Source organism: Peromyscus maniculatus, chromosome 15 (assembly GCF_049852395.1).
Source record: "Peromyscus maniculatus bairdii isolate BWxNUB_F1_BW_parent chromosome 15, HU_Pman_BW_mat_3.1, whole genome shotgun sequence".
Classification (NCBI taxonomy): Eukaryota; Metazoa; Chordata; class Mammalia; order Rodentia; family Cricetidae; genus Peromyscus; species Peromyscus maniculatus.
The window spans coordinates 82,532,080-82,552,506 of NC_134866.1; the positions used below are offsets into that span (position 1 = coordinate 82,532,080).

At 42.9% G+C, this 20,427-nt stretch overlaps 1 long non-coding RNA gene across 1 annotated transcript; it reads left to right on the forward strand.

Annotated features, from left to right (window-relative positions):
* The first annotated feature begins 2,080 nt into the window (after window positions 1-2,080).
* LOC143268721 (uncharacterized) lies at window positions 2,081-18,808 on the forward strand. Its single transcript, XR_013044848.1, has 3 exons — window positions 2,081-2,189; window positions 17,290-17,380; window positions 18,677-18,808. It is a non-coding gene; the product is annotated as an uncharacterized LOC143268721 (long non-coding RNA).
* The last annotated feature ends 1,619 nt before the right edge of the window (window positions 18,809-20,427 follow it).

The following is a 20,427-nucleotide window of genomic DNA, read 5'->3' on the forward strand; positions in this document are numbered from 1 at the left end:
AGTTCGAGGCCAGCCTGGGCTACCAAGTGAGCTCCAGGAAAGGCGCAAAGCTACGCAGAGAAACCCTGTCTCGAAAAACCAAAAAAAAAAAAAAAAAAAAAAAAAAACCTGAGGGGAACCGTGCCAGGTTTAAGGAGACAGGCTGCAGCGGAAGGGAGCCGAGGAGCAAGAAGAGCTGGGAGTCGTAGAAGATGCCTGTGGCCCAGGAGAGCCTGGGGCTTTGATCTGTTGCAGGCGTGTTTAATAGGGAGCTAGGTGCCCTGTTGCTCATTGCTCAAGGTACTTAGCTGTAGGAGTGGATAAAGGAAATAATGGTTTTTCTGGCAAACAGAAACCCACTTTCCAAGGTTTCTGAGAAATGCTGCGTTTAGTTTTTTGGGGTTTTTTGTTTGTTTGGGTTTTTTTGTTTGTTTTGTTTGTTTGTTTGTTTGTTTCCGAGACAGGGTTCCTCTGTGTAGTTTTGGTGCCTGTCCTGGATTTCACTCTGTAGCCCAGGCTGGCCTCAAACTCACAGAGATCCGGCTGGCTCTGCCTCTCAAGTGCTGGGATTAAGGGTGTGCTTTTACTTAGCACTTACTGGGCACATCTTTATTGTGCTAAGCACTGGATATACAAGAGTAGACAGCTTTAACTTGTAGTAACTGAGGACTTTGCTAAGTAATTTTGATAACATAAAGTCAAGGTATTCTGGTGCTTTTTTTTAAAGTGTGTATAAGGTTTTTTTTAAGATTTATTTATTTATTTATTATGCATACAATGTTCTGTCTGCATGTTTGTCTGCAGGCCAGAAGAGGGCACCAGATCTCATTACAGATGGTTGTAAGCCACCATGTGGTTGCTGGGAATTGAACTCAGGACCTTTGGAAGAGCAGTCAGTGTTCTTAACCTCTGAGCCATCTCTCCAGCCCTCTGGTGCTTTTTTTGAATAGAAAGACTCATCAAAAGAAAGCTACAGACATTCTCAAAAGTCTCCACTTGGATCATATTGTGAAATGCAGTGTGGAAGGATAAAAGAAGAAAACACATCCAAATAACCACTTCAATTGGGAATGGTGCTGTATAATCCTAGCATGCCAGAGAATCAGGAGTTCAAGGCCAGCCTCAGCTACATAGTGATTTCCATGCCAGCTTGGGCTATCTAATGAGACCCTGTCTTAAGGAAACAAGTAAAAACCTACTTTATATCAAAGATATGCCTATTTATTTATCAAGAACTTGATATAAAAGAGTTATTGAACCAAGTGTGGTGGTTCACCCTTAATGCACCCTTAATCCCAGCACTTGGGAGGCAAAGGCAGATGGATCTCTGTGAGTTCAAGACCAGCCTGGTCTACAGAAAGAATCCCAGATCAGCCAGAGCTACATAGTAAGACTCTGTTTAAGATTAATTAAATAAATAAATTTTTTTTCAAGGATGAGTTATAAACTCCTCAGTATTCCAAATACTGGGGAAAACAAAATATATCAGGCTGAAAACCAGCTAGCCTCTGGGTGCTCAAACTCCAGCTGCTTTCAAAGGACTGAAAAAAGTAAGCGATTATTATTTTTTTTTAAATAAGGTCTCATGTAACCCAAGAAGGCCTCCAACTTGCCGCTTTGAACTTAACTTCTGATCCTCCTGCCCCCAGCTGCCAAGAGTTGGGGGTTACAGGCAGGTGCCACCATGCCCTTTTTGTTACTGGGTCCTGGGGATTGAAACCAGGCCTTTGTGCGTGGAAAACAAGCACTCTGCCAACTGAACTACACTCCCTTTCTGGAAGTGAGCATTTCTGAAAGGGAAATGGGGTTCATCAGACCTGCTAGAGGCAGAAAAACGAGCCAAACACATGCTGGACTTTTGATAAAGCTCATCCATAGTCAGCCTCCAGTGTGGATGCTCTAAAGTATATGCATTGTCTTTCTTTCGCAGACACAGGGAAGCTAGCTAAAGGCTGGCTGCCCTCCCCGGTCTCTGGAGGCTGCTGTGCCTGCCCACTCCGCTGAGCTTTGGCTGTTTGGACTGTCAGAATTCATTGTATTGTTGTATTATATCGTCCTCTAGTGGCCTCACGTTTTTTCTTATCTCCCTTCTTTCTCTTCAGGCAGAATTCTTCATTGGATCATACAAGGCTTTCTTTATACCTAACAAACGTCAAGTAAACGAACCGAAATGAATGACATGCCTCCGACCTGATGACTGAGACTAGATGGTGAGCCTGTTTTCACAGGAGAGTGAGCATTCAAACAGTTAAGGCTCAGGTAGCTTAGGCCACTGTGGTTTTCTTTAAAATAGATAATATAATATACCACTACCTCTGCTATGGAGTGAATAAGGTTTGGTTTTTGGGCGGGGGTGGTTGAAACAATCTCATGTAGCCCAGGCTAGCCTCAAATTTGCTATGTATCAGAGGATGACCTTGAACTCCTGACCCTCCAGCCCCTACTTTCAAGGGCTAGGATTATAGGTGTGTACCATCACATCTGGCTGGACTGAATGTTTTGTGTACCCTGCCACCAAAGCTTTTATGTTGAAACCTCATCAAAAAGGTGGTAGTATTTGGAAATAGAGCTTTGAGAAATAATGCTTATGTTCAGTTGTGAAAGCAGGACCGCCCACACTAAAATTTGTATCCTTACGTCAGGGATTCTCAACCTTCCTAATATTGTAGCCCTTGAATACAGTTCCTCATGCTGGAGTGACCCCCTCAACCATAAAATCTTTTTTGTTGCTACTTCATACCTGTAATTTTGCCACTGTTATGAATCGTAACGTAAATATCTAATATGCAAGGGTCTTAGGTGACCCCTGTGAGAGGATTATTTGGGCCCAAAGGGGTCGCAACCCACAGGTTGAGAACCACTGATGTAAAGGGGAAAGGAAAACATTAGAGTTTCCGCTCTGCCGTGTGAGGACACAGGGAGGTGACAGCTACACATAGGTAAGCCGGGAATGGAGCTTCTCAAAGCACACACACATACACACACACACACACACACACACACACACACACACACACACACACACCACGCCAGCACCCTGAGCTTGGAAAAAGAATTCCAGGGTAGGAGGAACAGGCTCTTAATTTAGCCAAGCTTAAATTCACTTCGTAGCTGAAGATGACCTTGAACTTGTGATGCTCCTGCCTCCACTTCCCTCCCAAGAGCAGGGATGGCAAGTGTGCACCATCGCACCCGCTTTCTGCAGGGCTAGAGCTTGAACCCGGGGCTTTGGGCATGCCAGACAAGCACCCTACCAACTGTGCCACATCCCCAGACCCTGATCTTGGGCTTTCTGCCCTCCAAAACGATGAGGACTACATGTTGGTTGTTTCAACCACACTGTCCATGGTGCATTGGTAAACGGCCTGGGCTGGCTAAAGCAGACTCTTGTGTAATCTCAGGGCAGCCCAGGGTAAATCTGGGGCCAGGACTAGGAGCACAAAGCTCCAAAACTGATGATTGTAAGTTTCCTATTGACAGCAGGTGCAGCCAGTTAGTGTGTTTAAAGGCGATCTCTGTTCCGAAATACTGTGCCTACCAGGGATTCCAAAGAAGGCCCTGGCATCTCGGTCATGACTCCCTCACTTCCTGAACAAGGCAATGATGTAACCTTATGGCTCATTAATCAGTTTTTGTCTCAGCTTGATATATTGTGGGGATTTGGGGGGCTGGGGCTTGGGTTTGTTTTGTTTTACAATATCTATTAAACAAGGGTGGTTTTTGATTTGTTTTTATTCTATATGTATAAGACTCACTGATTATCAATTGGGGGGGGGTATGCAGGGGGTACAAGTGTAATATGCCCGTGCCCTCTTTCTCAGTGTGGGTTTCAGTTGCTGAACTGATGAAACAATGTGACCAGAGCAACAAGGGCAGGAAAGGGTGTGTTTGGTTTACTCTTCCACAGCACTGAAGTCAGGACAGGAACTCAAACAGGGCAGGAACCTGCAGGCAGGAGCTGATGCAGAGGGCATGGAGCGGTGCTGCTTACTGGCTCACTCCCTGTGACTGGCTCACCCTGATTTCTTTTCTTGCCTTTTTTTTTTTAATTTTTATTTCATTTTTTGTTTGTTTGTTTTTACATCCACTTGATTTCTTAAAGAATCCAGGGCTACCTGCCCAGGGGTGGCCCCACTTACAATGGGCTGGGCCCTCTCCCATCAATCACTTATTAAGAAAATGCTCTATAGGCTTGCCTAAAGCCTAATCTTAAGGAAGCATTTGCTCAGCTGGGGTCCCCTTCTCTCGGATGACTCTAGCCTGTGTCAAAATTAGTCAGCACACGCTCCAAATATTTATAGTGTGAGGAGAAACCAGAATACACACATGTTCTATACCATCAGTGCCACAAAGTGCTACAAAGAAGAATAATTAAAGAGCTTTAAGTATTCAAAAAAGAAAGAAGTCACTTTTGAAATAATTCTCCTCCAGTGTTTGACATTTGTCTTTCCTTCCTGCATGAAAACCACGCAATGGCCAACAGACCACAGAAAAATCAAGTGACCAGAACTGATGTCATCAGTCCATACTGAAACCATGATTGAGGACAAGGGTCTTACTTCTGACTTCAGGGAACAAAAACGTTACTGGGTTTTAAACTAGAAGAAACACTCGCTTGTTGCCAACTAGCCAGATAAAATAAAAGACTTATCAAGGGCCATGTGGAAAGAAAAATTAGCTAAGGGTTTAGTGTGGTGGTGAACTTCTGTAATCCCAGCACTTGGAAGGCTGGAGCAGGAGAATTGCCGTGAGTTTCAACCCAGCTTGAACTACACAGTGAAACCTTGTGTCACAGACCAAGTGCAAGCACACACACATATGCACAGATACACAAATACACACACATACACACACACAGTGAGAGAGAGAGACGGAGACAGAGAGAGAAAGAGACAAAAATGGAGAGAGAGAATTTTTGGGGATAAAATACTTGAAAAAAACACAACTGTGGTTCCTTTGGGGCATTCCTGGCAGTATACAACCCAAGATGGCTGCAGGCCTATCAAGCTGAATTTACACTTCTGGAATACTAAAGACATTTTCCCAAAGAAGACATTGAAATGTCAGGGACATTAAAAAAAATACTTACTGTTTTATTAGTCACTGGAGAAATGTACATAAAAGAGATCCCATTGCGTGTACATCTGTCAGAACGTCTTTCAGTTGAAAAAACTGACAGCACCAAAGGTTAACAATCAGAACAATCAGAACTCTCAAACATTGTTGATAGGTTATAAAATTATCGGGCATTTTGGAGAAAGGTCTACATGTTCTCATAAAGGCAAAAGTGCTTACAATAATGATTGCCTGTGATCTGACACTCCTAGATATTTACCACAAAGCGGGGGAAGCATTTGTCAACACAAAAACTTGTGTAATGCTTTATCTATTATATCACAGAATGGAGACAACCCAGATATCTACAAAGAAGAAAAACCAATAAAATGTCATTTATCTATATAGGATCAAAACCAACAAAACAGTAACAAAAAAAATATGGATACACACAGAAACAGCAAGAAATTTCAGAACACTATGTGAATTGACAGAAACCTACTCAAAAGAGAACATATTGTTAAGTTGCATTTATATGACATTCTATAAAAGACAAATCTCTATGGCAGAGATAACAGGACTAGAGACATGGGGCAGAGGTTGAGAGCACCTGCTCTTCCTACAGAAGACCAGAGTTCAGTTCTCACCACCTGGAGCAGGAGGCTCAGAACTGTAGGCAGAAGTTTCTGTTCCACCAGCAGCTCCCAAATAAACACACTGAGATTTATATTAATGACAAATGCTCGGGCAATAGCTCAGGCTTGTTACTGGCTAACTCATATTTCAATTAACCCATATGTCTTATCTACATTCTGCCACATGGCTTGGTACCTTTTCTAAGTTCAGCACGCTCATCTCACCTCTCCCTGCATCTGTTGGTGACTCCTCCCACCCCTCCCTTGTTCATCCCAGCATCCTTAGTTTAGTTGTCCCGTCTGTACTTCCCGCATGGCTTACAGCCAGTCAGTTCTTTATTAACCAAGGAGAGTAATACATATTCACAGTGGACAAAAGGATGATACCACAGCACACAACTGTCTGTGACTCCAGCTCCAGGGCATCCAGTGCCCTCTTCTATCCTCCTCATGCACTGGCACACATATGGCATAGTCACATACACATACACAAAAATAAAAATAAATCTTGTGGGATAGGGCAAGTGTGGTGGTACATGCCTTTAATCTAGCCCTCGAGAAGCAGAGACAGGCAAATTTCTGTGATACTCAGGCCGGCCTGGTCTACATAGTGAGTTCTAGACCCTATCTCAAAATTAAGTAATTTTTAAAAGAAAAGAAAAATTAAAATAGTTGTTTCCTGTATTTTGAGGGTACTATGGTCTTTCCAAAATTCATATGTTGAATAGGATCATCAATGCCAACTATTAGCAGATGAATTTTTGGGATCAAAAATGATAAAAGGCTCAGTGAGTTAGCTACCTCCTTTGCATTGTACAAGGACAGAGCAAGATGTGTCTATGAAACAGGAAGTGGTCCCTTACATACAGCACCACATCTGCACTCCAACCTTGGACTTTCCAGTGTCCAGAACTGTGGGAGAATAAATGCATGTTATTTATTAACCCGCCAAGGTATTACAAAACTTTATTATTACGGCCAGCGAAACAGACTAGGAGAGTGAGAGAGAGAGAGACTGCCTGGGAAGGAATAGGAAAGGACTTTGTGACTGGGGCGTGCTGAGTAGCAGCAGCATGCTTGCTGAGCACGCACAAGGCCCTGGGTTTAAGCCCTAGCCCCACTGCCTGTGTGTACACACGTGTGCGTTCATGTATGCTTGTGTGTGTGTGTGTGTGTGTGTGTGTGTGTGTGTGTGTGTGTGTGTGTGTGTGTTCCATAGCTTGATGAGGGGTTTGACTTTGTTCAGTTTTGTTTGAGACAAGATATCATTTTGTAGCCCTGGCTAGCCTCCAACTCCCTGTTTGGACTCTAACCTCCAGCTCATGGTCATTTTTGACTCTCGAGTGCTGGAACTACAGAAGCATGCCTGCCTGCACTTGGCTCCTAGGAAAATGATTCTAGTTTTTCTGCTATTCTAAACATAATTTCATAGTGTAGCTCTTCAAATTACAAAAGTAATAATACTGAAAGTATAAGATAATGTTAATAAAATGTTTAAAAGTTGAAAAAAAAAAAAAGCCGGGCGGTGGTGGTGCACGCCTTTAATCCCAGCACTTGGGAGGCAGAGCCAGGTGAATCTTTGTGAGTTCGAGGCCAGCCTGGGCTACCAAGTGAGCTCCAGGAAAGGCGCAAAGCTACACAGAGAAACCCTGTCTCGAAAAACCAAAAAAAAAAAAAAAAAAAAAAAAAAAAAGTTGAAACAATTTATATCACCCATAATTCCTCCGGTCACTATTCCTTCTAGTTTATTTGTGAGAACTTGAAAGTTCGAAAACAGAAACAAACCCTACTTGGGTTCCACAAGGGAAGATGTTGATTTAGAATTTGGATATGATGTATTTATTACCAATAAACAAGAAGTAGACAGTCATTTAAAAACAGGGAACAGAGGCTGGAGAGACAGCTCAGCATTTAAGAGCGCTGGCTGTTCTTCTGGAACATTGGTTCTCAACTTTCCCAATGTCTCAACCCTTTAATACAGTTCCTCATGTTGTGGTGATCCCAACCACAAAATTAGTATCTTGTTTGTTTGTTTTTTCAAGACAGGATTTCACTGTGTACCCCTGACTGTCCTGGAACTCACTCTGTAGACCAGGCGGGTCTCAAACTCAGAGATCTGCCTGCCTTTGCCTCCCAGGTCCTGGGATTAAAGGTGTGAGCCACCACCACCCAGCCATGAAATTACTTTTGTTGCTACTTCATAACTGTAATTTTGCTACTGTTATGAATTGTAATGTAAATACCTGATAGGCAGGATATCTGATATGCGACTCCCGTGAAAGGGTTGTTTGATCCCGGAAGGGATCGTGACCCCCCCAGCTTGAGAGCTTCTTGACTCTAAAGGACCTGGGTTTAATTCCTAGCACCCACATGGTGATTCACAACCATCTATAACTCTAGTTCCGTGAGATCTACCACCCTCTTCTGATCCCTGTGGTCCCAGGTAGGTACTCACCTGCTGCACAAGTATACATGTAAACAAAACCTCCATACACATAAAAAAAATTAAATTAATAATAAGAAAAACAAAGAGTAGAGAGAAAGGATTAACCATGACATGAGCCTAATCAAGTCTCAGCCCCAGGACACGCTCTGGAGTAGATCAGATCTATCAGAGCATTCAGAATACCCAGGCCTTGCTAACTCCACCACTATAGTCTGGGACCACTCTGAACAGCTGTGGCAAGCCCCAAGGAGCTGGGAGCTGGCAGCTGGGAGCTGGGAGCTGACAGCTAGACATGCTGTCCCTTGAAAATGGATCTGGGACACATGCTTGTGTGTCTTCCATGGTACATTTTCTTTTTTAGTTTTTGCTGCGTTGGGTATTCATGAAGTTTTAAAATGTTTGTAGATTAAAATGCAAATTGAGTCAGGCTTTAAAGTGCTTCTGATCACATGTACAACCCCTACCCCAAATAAGGAGCCACACAAGAATTCTGTTCTTTGAGGTGCCTGAGCCTCAGGCAATAAAGCAGGAAAGATGGCGATGGAACTGGATGGGAAAGGAAAACAGAACCAAACTGAACTTAGAGGATGAAACTTCATGTGGCCTGATGACTGGGAAGCCACAAAATGTCCCAGAGTAGCACACCGTGATAAACTGTGATCTGTCTTAGTGACTGTAGCAAAGACGCCAGCATCACACCCAAGCTTTAACTCACAGATCACCCTTCTCTAGCCAGACCTGAGAGAGTTGGTCTGTCTTCTTCCACTCCTAATCCTCAGTGGCCGATCACCCATTCACCGTGAGTAAGTTAAGGTCAAGGAATCCAACTGATCCGTCTACAACACAGCTCCCGCACCTAAGGCTCGGGGTTCATCTCAGAAGACGGGCCGGAATGACTGTAAGATCAGGGAGTTTGCTATGAGATTCTGACTCCCAGAAACGTCAGAGAAGCTACACCCATAGTTTCCTCAATACGGCGGCCTAAACAGGACCTGAACACCACCACCAACAGAGATGCTAACATGAAAGGGGGGAACCCACAAGACCTCAACCCTAGACAAAGAACTACAGACAACTGGGGAATTCTGGGAGCAGGAGAAGAGCCCCAGTTGGTTATCCAATACCAAGCGGTCAGCCCTGAGATAATATACACACAAATAAATATTATACAGATTGAGCAGGCTGTATTTTTGTATTTAGGAATATATATATTAGGAATATGTGTGTTACAACAATTAAAGAAAAAAGCCATGAATTTGAGAGAGAACAAGGGGGTTTCATGGGATAAAATAGGGGGAGGAAAGGGAAAAGGAAGTGATGCAATTATATTATAATTTCAAAAAAAGGATAAAAAATATAGTGGATATCAATAAGTGGTAGGTCAGAAAAAATTTTTTAAAGTGTTGAAACTATTAAAACCATCCTAAGGTACTACAAACAAGAATTTCAGAGATGGTATTAGAATAAAAGAGATTTCCTAAATAACCTTAGAATACAAAGAATATTTTTAATATCAACAAGAGAGACAATGATTTTCCATTGAAAGAAAATAAGAGACCCAGAAAGGTGGCTCAGCAGGCCAAGGTGCTTTCTGCCAAACCTGATGAACCGAGTTTGACCCCAGAATCCACACAAAGGTAAATGGAGAAATTAATTCGCTCACATTGTCCTCCAACTTCCACTTGGTGGCACACACATGCCTGGATGCCAACACCCACATACACACATGTGCACATGCACACACAAATAAATAAATAATTGTTTTTAAAATGTTATAAGAAAAGCAAGAGAGACTAATCTGGAGGAGGAGTCTTGGAAGATGACTTTGTTGGGAAGGTGCACAAGGATTTTGGATCCCCGACACCCTCATAAAATCTGGGTGCAGCCTGAAGGTATCAGAGACAGGTGGACCCCCAAATCTCATTGACCAGCCAACCTATCCCAATCAATAAGACACAGATTCAGGAAGAGACTGACACAGTGGGGCACCGTGACACTTAGGAGGCAGAGGCAGGAGGATCTCTTGAGTTTGAGGCTAACCTCCTCTACACAGACCCTGTCTTAAAATAATGTGGAAAGCAATTGAAAAGGATACCAAATATTGACCTCTAGCCTCCACATGTATACACTCACACATGCAAACATATACAAATATGAATATATCACACACAAACACATACATACCACATACACAACCACATACATGCACACACATATACACACACCACAAAACATTTTTATGTTGGTTCTGGGGATCAAACTCAAAACCTTATGCTTTCAAGGCAAGCATTTTACAGGCCGAGCTATCTCCTCTGCCCTAGTTGCAAAATATTTTTAATAATTATGTTGTAACATTTCCTGAAACAGTCTAATTCAAAGTCAATATAAAATGAGAATATAAGCCAGGTGTAGTGGTGAATGCCTTTATTCCCAGCACTCAGGAGGTAGACAGAGCTCTGTGAGTTCAAAGCTAGCTGTATAGTCAGGGGCTACATAGTGAAACCCTGTCTCAAAAATACCAAAATAAATAAATACATAAATATAAAAATAAAACAAAATGAGACTGTAAAGGTGATGTCATTTACAAAGTAAAGGAGGCTTTAAGATAAATGAGAGCTACTCACTAAATACAGTAAAACCTCTGAGTTTGAGAGTCTGACTTTTTTAAGAAATAGAGAAAGTTTATTAAGTAAGGAAAATCGGGGGCTGGAGAGATGGCTCGGCGGTTAAGAGCACTGGCTGTTCTTCCAGAGGACCTGGGTTCGATTTAGAGAACCCACATGGCAGCTCCAACCATCTGTAACTGTAGTCCCAGGGGGTTTGATGCCCTCTGGTGTGCAGATATGCATGCAGATAAAACACTCATATACACAAAATAAATAAATAAATAAATTTTTGAAAGGAATAAGGGGGGGGGGGAATGTCTCCCAAGGATGGAGATGCGCCAGTGACCTGTGGAAAGGCATCTACTCAAAAATCACTGGTCCACGAGGCTTATGACCCTCTATAAGTCATTTACATAGCACCTACCTGCCCATGTTTATACAGCCTGAGTTTCTCTTGGGCATGCTCTGTTTGTTACATGAAGCCCAGGTAGGGAGGGGTTTCCAGTCTTCTGCCACTGGCTTCTTTTAATATTGATGTTGCCGCCTCCAGTCCCTACAGCTATCCCCCTGAGAGATGTGGTCCCAAAACTCTTTTTAGGGAGCAAGAGGGTGATACTGTGGAATAATGCTTTTGTACACTGGTTTAATAAAACGCTGATTGGCCAGCAGCCAGGCAGGAAGTAGAGGCGGGATGAGCAGACAAGGAGAATTCTGGGAAGAGGAAGGCTAAGTCAGGAGATGCCAGCCTGCCATCCAGGGAGCAGCATGTAATGGCACACAGGTAAAGCCACGGAACATGTGGCAACATACAGATTAACAAAAATGGGCTGAGTTTAAATGTAAGAGCTAGTCAGTGGTAGGCCTGAGCTAATGGCCAAGCAGTCAAAGAAAACACTAAAGCCAAAAAAGTAGTAACAAAACATCCAGGAAATTTGGGACACCATGAAAAGACCAAACCTAAGAATAATAGGGATAGAAGAAGGAGAAGAATGCCAACTCAAAGGCACAGAAAATATATTCAACAAAATCACAGAAGAAAACTTTCCCAACCTAAAGAAAGAAATACCAATGAAGATACAAGAAGCTTACAGAACACCAAATAGGCTGGATCCAAAAAAAAAAAAAAAAAAAGTCCCCTCACCACATAATAATCAAAACACTAAACAGGCCGGGTGGTGGTGGTGGCGGCGGCGGCGGCGGCGGCGGCGGCGGCGGCGGCGGCGCGCGCCTTTAATCCCAGCACTCGGGAGGCAGAGCCAGGCGGATCTCTGTGAGTTCGAGGCCAGCCTGGGCAACCAAGTGAGTTCCAGGAAAGGCGCAAAGCTACACAGAGAAACCCTGTCTTGAAAAACCAAAAAAAAAAAAAAAAAAAACACTAAACATACAGAACAAAGAAAAAATATTAAGAGCCACAAAGGAAAAAGACCAAGTATATAAAAGCAGACCCATCAGAATAACACCAGACTTCTCAATAGAGACTATGAAAGCTAGAAGGTCCTAGACAAATGTTATGCAGACACTAAGAGACCACGGATGCCAAGCCAGACTATTATACCCAGCAAAATTATCAATCACCATAGACAGAGTAAACAAAATATTCCATGATAAAACCAGATTTAAACAATACCTATCCACAAATCCAGCCCTACAGAAAGCACTAGAAGGAAAAATCCAACCTAAAGAAGCTAAACACATCCATGAAAACTCAGGCAATAAATAATCCCACACCAACAAATACTAAAGAAGGGAAACACAACACTACCACAAAAAAAAAAAAAAAACAGGAATTAACAATCACTGGTCATTAATATCCATCAATATCAATGGTCTCAACTCACCTATAAAAAGACACAGGCTAACAGAATGGATAAGAAAACAGGATCCATCCTTCTGCTGCATACAAGAAACACACCTTAACTTCAAAGACAGACACTATCTCAGAGTAAAGGGCTGGGAAAAGGCTTTCCAATCAAATGGACTTAAGAAGCAAGCTGGTGTAGCTATCCTAATATCTAATAAAATAGACTTCAAACTAAAATCAATGGAAAGAGATTGGGATGGACATTACATATTTATCACCACCAAGGTGAAGTCTCGATTCTGAACATTTATGCCCCAAATACAAAGGCACCCACATTTATAAAAGAAACATTACTAAAGCTTAAATCGCACATCAAACCCCACACACTAGTAGTGGGAGATTTCAACACACCACTCTCACCAAAAGACAGAAACTTAGCAAAGAAATAAAGGACCTAACAGATGTTATGACTCAAATGGACTTAATATCTATTAGAACATTCCATCCTAACACAAAAGAGTATACCTTCTTCTCAGCATCCCATGGAACCTTCTCAAAAATTGACCACATGCTTGGTCACAAAGCAAATCTTAACAAATACAAAAACATTGGAATAACCTCCTGTATCTTATCCAACCATCATGCCTTAAAGTTAGATTTCAACAACAACAAAAACTATACAATCTCATGGAAACTGAATAATGTCTACCTGAAGCACCGATGGGAAGAAATAAAGAAAGAAATTAAAGATTTTCTAGAATTCAAGGAAAATGAAAGTACAACATACCCAAACGTATGGGACACTATGAAAGCAGTTTTAATTAATATAAGCCTCGGTGTGTTTACTTGGGTCTGATCAGATGTGGGACCAGTGGGTGGGAGAGATTTGTCCTGACCATGAGCCAGGCAGGACACAGAAAAACTTCAGCTACAGGGTGATGATCACTTATTTCTCTATACACACTTCCATGGTGATGAGGACTGTCATCCCAGACTGGAAGAGACCACAAGAATCATACTCTATCTGGTTGGTGACGAGGCTTTGGATTTTCTGTAGTAGAAGCTGGCTAGAGTCCCTGCATCATGGGGAGTTTAGTTTGAGATGATCATATATCCTCCTAATTGACAGCTGTTACTAGCTGACTGACCAAGGTGTAAAAAAAAAAAAAAAAAAAAAAATACGACACATCACCAGATGTGGTCCGTTGACTACAGGTAAGAACTACAAGCCAAACAATAAATCATTTCCGGGCCTTGGATATAGTTTAGTGGAAGAGTGCTTACCTTCCCTGTGCAGAGCCCTGCAAAACCAAAATAGAATGAAAAATTATACAATTTTTTTTAGATTGGGTGTTGGAGCCCATTCAGGTTTCCTAGTGGCTTTACCCAGCAGGTCTGTAGAAAGAGGACAATTGGACCACGGGCCTGAGTACCAGGTGTCTGAGACGGTCTGCGCTTGGCTGTGCTGGGGGAAGGTCTTTGGCTCCACCCCTTGGTGTTCCTTTAAAAACCCTAGGGCAGAGACAGTCAGGGCTCAGTGGATTAGGATCCAGGCCCTCCTGAGGCTATTCTCTCTCGTTCTCTCTCTCTCTCTCTCTCTCTCTCTCTCTCTCTCTCTCTCTCTCTCTCTCTCTCTCTCTAATATTTCCTGCTCCTGTTCAAGAGTACCTTGGGGAAAAGTGGGGGTGGGATGGCTCCCCACAATAGGGTCCCACTAGATAGCCATGGCTGGCCTGTAACTTGCTCTATAGACCAGGCTAACCTTGAACTCACAGAGATCCACCTGCCTCTGCCTCCTGAGTGCTGGGATTAAAGTTGTGTACCACCACAACCATCAAAAAATCAAATATTTATTCTACTACCACAGTCCCGATACAACATTCCTAATATGGCATGTGTCTCTCCCTTTTATGTAGTTATGCTTTTACTATCGAGGCAGCTATTTCTTATTAAAACATATTCTTGTTCAGCATGATTCTTTATGACATTTCATTCGTGTGTGTGTGTGTGTGTGTGTGTGTGTGTGTGTGTGTGTGTGTGGGTGGGTGAGTGTTGGTTGAGTATGCAGAGGACAGAGAAAAACTGTGAGAGTCAGTTCTCTCCTTCCACCTGTGGGTTCTGGGGACCAAACATCTTGCCATCCCACAGCATGAACTTTTTACTTTAACTTGTATCATGCTATATATGTCCTTCTGAAATTCCCTTCTCTACTCAATGTTTTCCCGATTTATTCAACTTGTTACATGTAATTCTAAATCATTTATTTGAGAGAAATACATTTTTATCCTGTATCATATTCACAGGCATTGTGTTGGTTTAAATGAGAATGACCCCTTAGGCTCATACATTTGAATGCTTGGTCCGCAGTTGGTGGAACTGTTTTGGAAGGATTAGGAGGTGTGGCCTTATTGGAGAAGGTATAGGCTGAGAAGTTTTAAAAGCCCATCCCAGGCCCAGTCTCTTGCTCTCTCCCTCTCTCTTTCCTTCCCTCCCCCCTCCCTCCTGCTTGTGGATCAGATGTAAGCTCTCAACTACTGCTCCAATGCCATGCCTGCCTGCTGGCTGCCTTGCTCCCTCTGGCTATGATGGTCATGGACTCACCCTCTGAAACTGTAAGCAAATCCCGAGTTAAATGCTTTCTTTTGTATTTTTCCTTGATCATGATGTTTTATCATGGCAATAGAAAAGTAACTAAGTCAAAAACTGAAGTTGGAGGCCGGGAGGTGGCGGCGGCGGCGGCGGCGGCGGCGGCGGCGGCGGCGGCGGCGGCGGCGGCAGCAGCAGCAGCAGCAGCAGCAGCAGCAGCAGCAGCAGCGGCGCACGCCTTTAATCCCAGCAATCAGGAGGCAGAGGCAGGTGGATCTCTGTAAGTTCGAGGCCAGCCTAGTCTACAGAGCGAGTTCCAGGAGAGGCACAAAGCTACACAGAGAAACCCTGTCTGGAAAAACAAAAAAAAAAAACAAAAAACAAAAAAAACTGAAGTTGGTACCTCATCCTGCCCTATGATAATGAGAGAGTGAATACCAAACGGGCCTCCATGTGACTGTTTACAAGCATGCCTCCAGTGGGTGGTTCGTAAACTCTAGCGTCCGCCAGAATCATCTGAGTGGCTTCTTAGCCTGAAGCCTGCTGTCTGCTGCCTCCTGCCCCCTTTCTGAGTTTCTCATCTAATTCTAGCAAGTTCTTGAGTGGTGCTGATGCTGCCAGCCTAAAGATCCCAGTTCCAGAAACACTGTCCTAGGCTGCGCATGCTGGAGCCAAACGCTCCACCAAACACTTGTGCATCTTCAACTTAGTAAACAGTGACAAAATGCTCTGCAGAAGGACTTGAATCGTATGATCTTCCACAAGGAGCTGGAGTTCTCTTTCTCACAGCCATATGTGATGTTGTAACACTTCTGTTGTAGAATATTATTTTAAGGTCTGTTACTTTTGTTTATGTTGCATTTGTTTAACTCTGTGACGCTGTGTTACTGTGCCTGTCTAAAACACCTGGTGGTCTAATAAAGAACTGAACAGCCAATAGCAGAGCAGGAGAAAGGACAGGCAGGGCTGGCAGGCAGGGAGAATATAAAGAAAAAAAAATCTGGGAGGAGAAGGAGTGAGAGAAGGAGGAGGACTCCAGGGGCCAGTCACCCAGCTACACAGCAAGCCACAGAGTAAGAAACAAAGAAAGGTATACAGGAATAAAAAAGGAAAAGCCCAGAGGCAAAAAGATAACAGGATAATTTAAGTTAAGGAAAGAAAGCTGACAAGAAACAAGCCAAGCTAAGGCCAGACATTTATAAGTAAGAATAAGCCTCCATGTGTGATTTATTTGGGAGCTGGGTGGTGGGCCCTCAAAAGAGCAAAAACAAACAACAACATACTTCTGAGGTTTGCCAACTCACAGAATATGGAATTGTATTTCATCTGGGCTTCCATTGACATTTCCCCAAGGATGAGGCTCAGCACCTTGTCTATAGCTACCTGGGGTAAGTTGTCTTTTACCTGGATTGTGTGCCCACTCTTTTTGCTATTTGCTAAAGGTCTATTTAACCCAGAACAAAAGACAAACTTACAACAAATTTTGGTTAAAGATCAAATTAGCTTTTGTTTCCAGTGCTAGAATCTGAAACATCTCATCCTGCTAAACAGAAGTCGTCTCAGAGCAGGAGAGGAGGCTGGCATGGTGGACAGGAAGACTGAGGGAAGCAGACACAGACCACAAAAAGCTGAGTGGTCATTCCAAAGCTATTTTCTGTACAGGGTTATAACAGAGATAACTTCTTCATGACTCATGCTGACTATGACCAGCTTTTCAGAGAACCGATCCATTTTCCAAACTATCATCTTAGAACATGAACAAGTAAAATGCATTTTCACATATTTGGGGAGTTTAACATATGCAGTTACATCATTTATTAGCCTATACGGCTTTCATAATGGGAGAAAAGAATGCAATATATACATGTATGATAATATGTAAACTGAAACACCAAAACACTGTGCTTAGAAAAGAGAGTATCTGGGCATGGTCACTTGGGGTTCAGGGCAGAGGCAAGTAGATACTGAGTTCTAAGCCAGCCAGGTCTACATAGTATGAGAAACTTTTTTTCTATCAAAAATAGTGTGGTGGTTTGAAAGAAAATGGCCCCCAAAGGGAGTGGCACTATTAGGAGGTGTGGCCTTGTTGGAGGAAGTGTGACACCATGAGGGTGGGCTTTGAAGTCTCTTTTGCTCAAGCTTCCCTCAGTGTGACAGTGAGCTGACTTCCTGTCCCTTCAGATCAAGATGTAGAACTCTCAGCTCCAGCACCATGTCTGCCTGTGTGCTGCCACATCCTGCCACGATGACAATGAACTAAACCTCTGAAACTGTAAGTCACCCCCAATGAAATGTTTCCCTTTATAAGAGTTGCTGTGGTCATGGTGTCTCTTCACAGCAATAGAAACCCTAACTAAGACAGAAGTTCATACCAGGAGTGGAGTATTGCTGTGATAGGCCTTACCATGTTTTTGTTTGGAGGAATTGGGACTTCTTTGAGTTGGGAAAGCAGTGGAATGCTTTAAATACTGCTTAATGGGCCATACTAGTAGCAGCATGGAAGATTTAAACTGTGGGGGCCTGGCTCAAGAGGTTTCAGAGCAGAAGAATTTTAGTATGCTGCCTGGAGATCATTCTTGTGATATTTTGTTAAAGAATGTGGCTGCTTTTTGTCCTTGTCCAAAGTCTTTGCCTGTGACTAAAGTGAAAAGATTTTGATTAGTTCTATTAGTAGAGGAAATCTCAAGACAGCTTAGTATAGACTCTGTTGTGTGGTTATTAGTGTTAACTCTAGTGAACATATATAATGAAAAAGAGTAAGCTGAGCAAGGAAAATATAAAATATACAGTTTGAGATATAAAATGTATAATTTGAGGAGAAAAGAGGCACCAGGAAGTGGAATGGAGCTAAGTCCTGTGTTCAAGGATATAAACAGATTTTTTTTAAAAATGGAATAAAGGACATGGTGACCTCCTAGCAAGATCCACCCAGCTAAGTTTCCACCTTGTGAAAAGGAATTAAAGAAAAGCTTAGAGCCAGGTGTGGTGGTGTGTGGTTTTAATCCCAGCATTCCAGAGGCAGAGTTAGGAAAAAAAATTGATGAATTTGAGGCCAGCCTAGTTGTAAGGGGCTGAGAAAAGGCTGAAAACCCCAGACTCAAATAATATGCAAAAGCAAAGAGCGTTTATTCTGCAGAAACAGCCAAGACATGCAGGTCAGCCACTTGTACAAAATGACGACCACAAACAAAGGCACACAGGTCCTTTGAAGCGTGGTTAGGGGAGTTCCAAGAGCAGTTACGTCATCTCAAACGTAATTGGTTAAGCAAGCAGCAGTTTCATTAGTATACCTTTAACTGTCTGAGGATTAGTCTTATCATTTTTGGACATACTGGAGCAAGCTTGGGCAAGTCTGGACATGAGTCAGAATCAGGCTGCAAGATTTGTCCTTAAGAGGTTGTGGATCTGACTAAGGTCTTGTATGTGCTCTTCCCCTCATCCCTGAATACAAGGATTTTGTGGATAAATGGCCCTTTGTTGTGAGAGACACCTGTTTTGCCCCTCTCGGATAACTGAAACCTAAATTCAGTTGTGTGAGTGGGGAGCTTAACACCTTCATTGTCTACAGATACAGTTTCAGGACACCCAACCTTAGGCAGCAAAGAAAACCATTGAAAATAGAAAGTTGGAGAAGACGTAATTGAACAAGGGGGCCATGTTCCAGCCCCAGCAAGCAGCAGAACTTGGCAGCTTTAGCCAGTTGGCTCTGGCTTTAGAGTCAAAGACAGAAGAAAGGAAGGTTATGGAATCTTCCTCTGTCACTAAGGAAAGCTGCTGAGGCCAGCATGTGGCAGGTGTGTCCCTGAATGGAGATCTAGAGAGGCCATTGAGTGAAGCTGTAAAAGTGAAGCCTCGATTGCCTTGGAGACTCCAAGATGTTGTAGATGCCAGAGCCGAGGGATACCTGCTGAGGAGAGCTGCTAACAGGGAGTGGAACCAGCCCAAGGGAAAGAAGTGTGTTGCAGTCAACAAAGCTGAAAGGAGTTGGAGATCTGAAGAGCATTTTGACATCAGACATGGAGATGTAGAGTCTGGAGTTTGCCCAGCTGGATTTCGGTCTTGCTTTGGTTCAGTATTTCCTCACTATGCTCCCTTCCCTATGCTTTGGAATAGTTATGCATATTCTGTGTGATTATATGTTGGAAGTATATGATCTGTTTTTTAATTTTTATTTTTATAGATGATTACAGTTAAGAGATTACATGATTCTCAGAAGAGATTTTGAACTTTGGACTTTTAAACATGGTTGAGACTGTGATAGACTCTGGGGACTTTTGAAGTTGGACTAAATGCATTTTGCAGTATGATATTCTTATAAGCTTATGAGGGCCAAGGAGTGGAATGTGGTAGTTTGAATGTAATTGTTCCCTATAAGTTCATAGAAAGTGGCACTATTTGGAGGTATGGCTTTGTTGGAGTAGGTATGGCCTTGTTGGAGGAAGTGTGTCAAAGTGGAGGTAGGCTTTAAGGTCTCATATATGCTCAAGCCACACTCAATGTCTCAGTTCACTTCCTGTTGTCTGCAGATCAAGATGTAGCACTCTTAGCTACTTCTCCAGCACCATGTCTGCCTGCATGCTGCCATGTCCTGCCATGATGATAATGAACTAAACCTCTGAAACTGTAAGCCAACCCAATTAAATGTTTTCCTTTATAAGAGTTGCTGTGGTCATGGTGTCTCTTCACAGCAATGGAAGCCCCAACTAAGACACAAAGAACAGATATTCTGGAATTGATAACTCTATACGTACCTTCTGTTTTCCCCACTTCCTCATTCTATGAGCTGCTGTTATTACATGTCTGCTGTTTCCAGCACTAGACTACACAATGGCAGAGACAGAAGAAAAAGGTAAGATGCTCTCTGTCTCCTCCTTCATGGAATTCAGCCAAGTAATCTACTAATCAACTAATGTATCTGGAGCAATGGCTCAGCAGTTAAGAGGACTGTGTGCTCTTCCAGAGGAACTTCGATTCTCAGCACCCATATGGAGCCTCAGCACTGTCTGTAACTCCAGGGAATCCAACACCTATTCTGGCTTCCATGTGGGCACTGTATACATGTGGTGCACAGACATATGCAGGCAAAATACCCATAAATAAAAACAAATAAGTCTTTAATATATATGTGTATTTAAGATAGATAGATAGATAGATAGATAGATATAGAGATATACATAAAGGGCATGGTGGCACACACCTTTAGTCCAAGCACTTGGGGGGGGGGAGCAGAGGCAAGCATATCACTGAGTTTGGGGCCAACCCTTTCTACAGAGCAAGTTCCAGGGAAGCCAGGGCCACACAGAGAAATGCTGTCTCAAA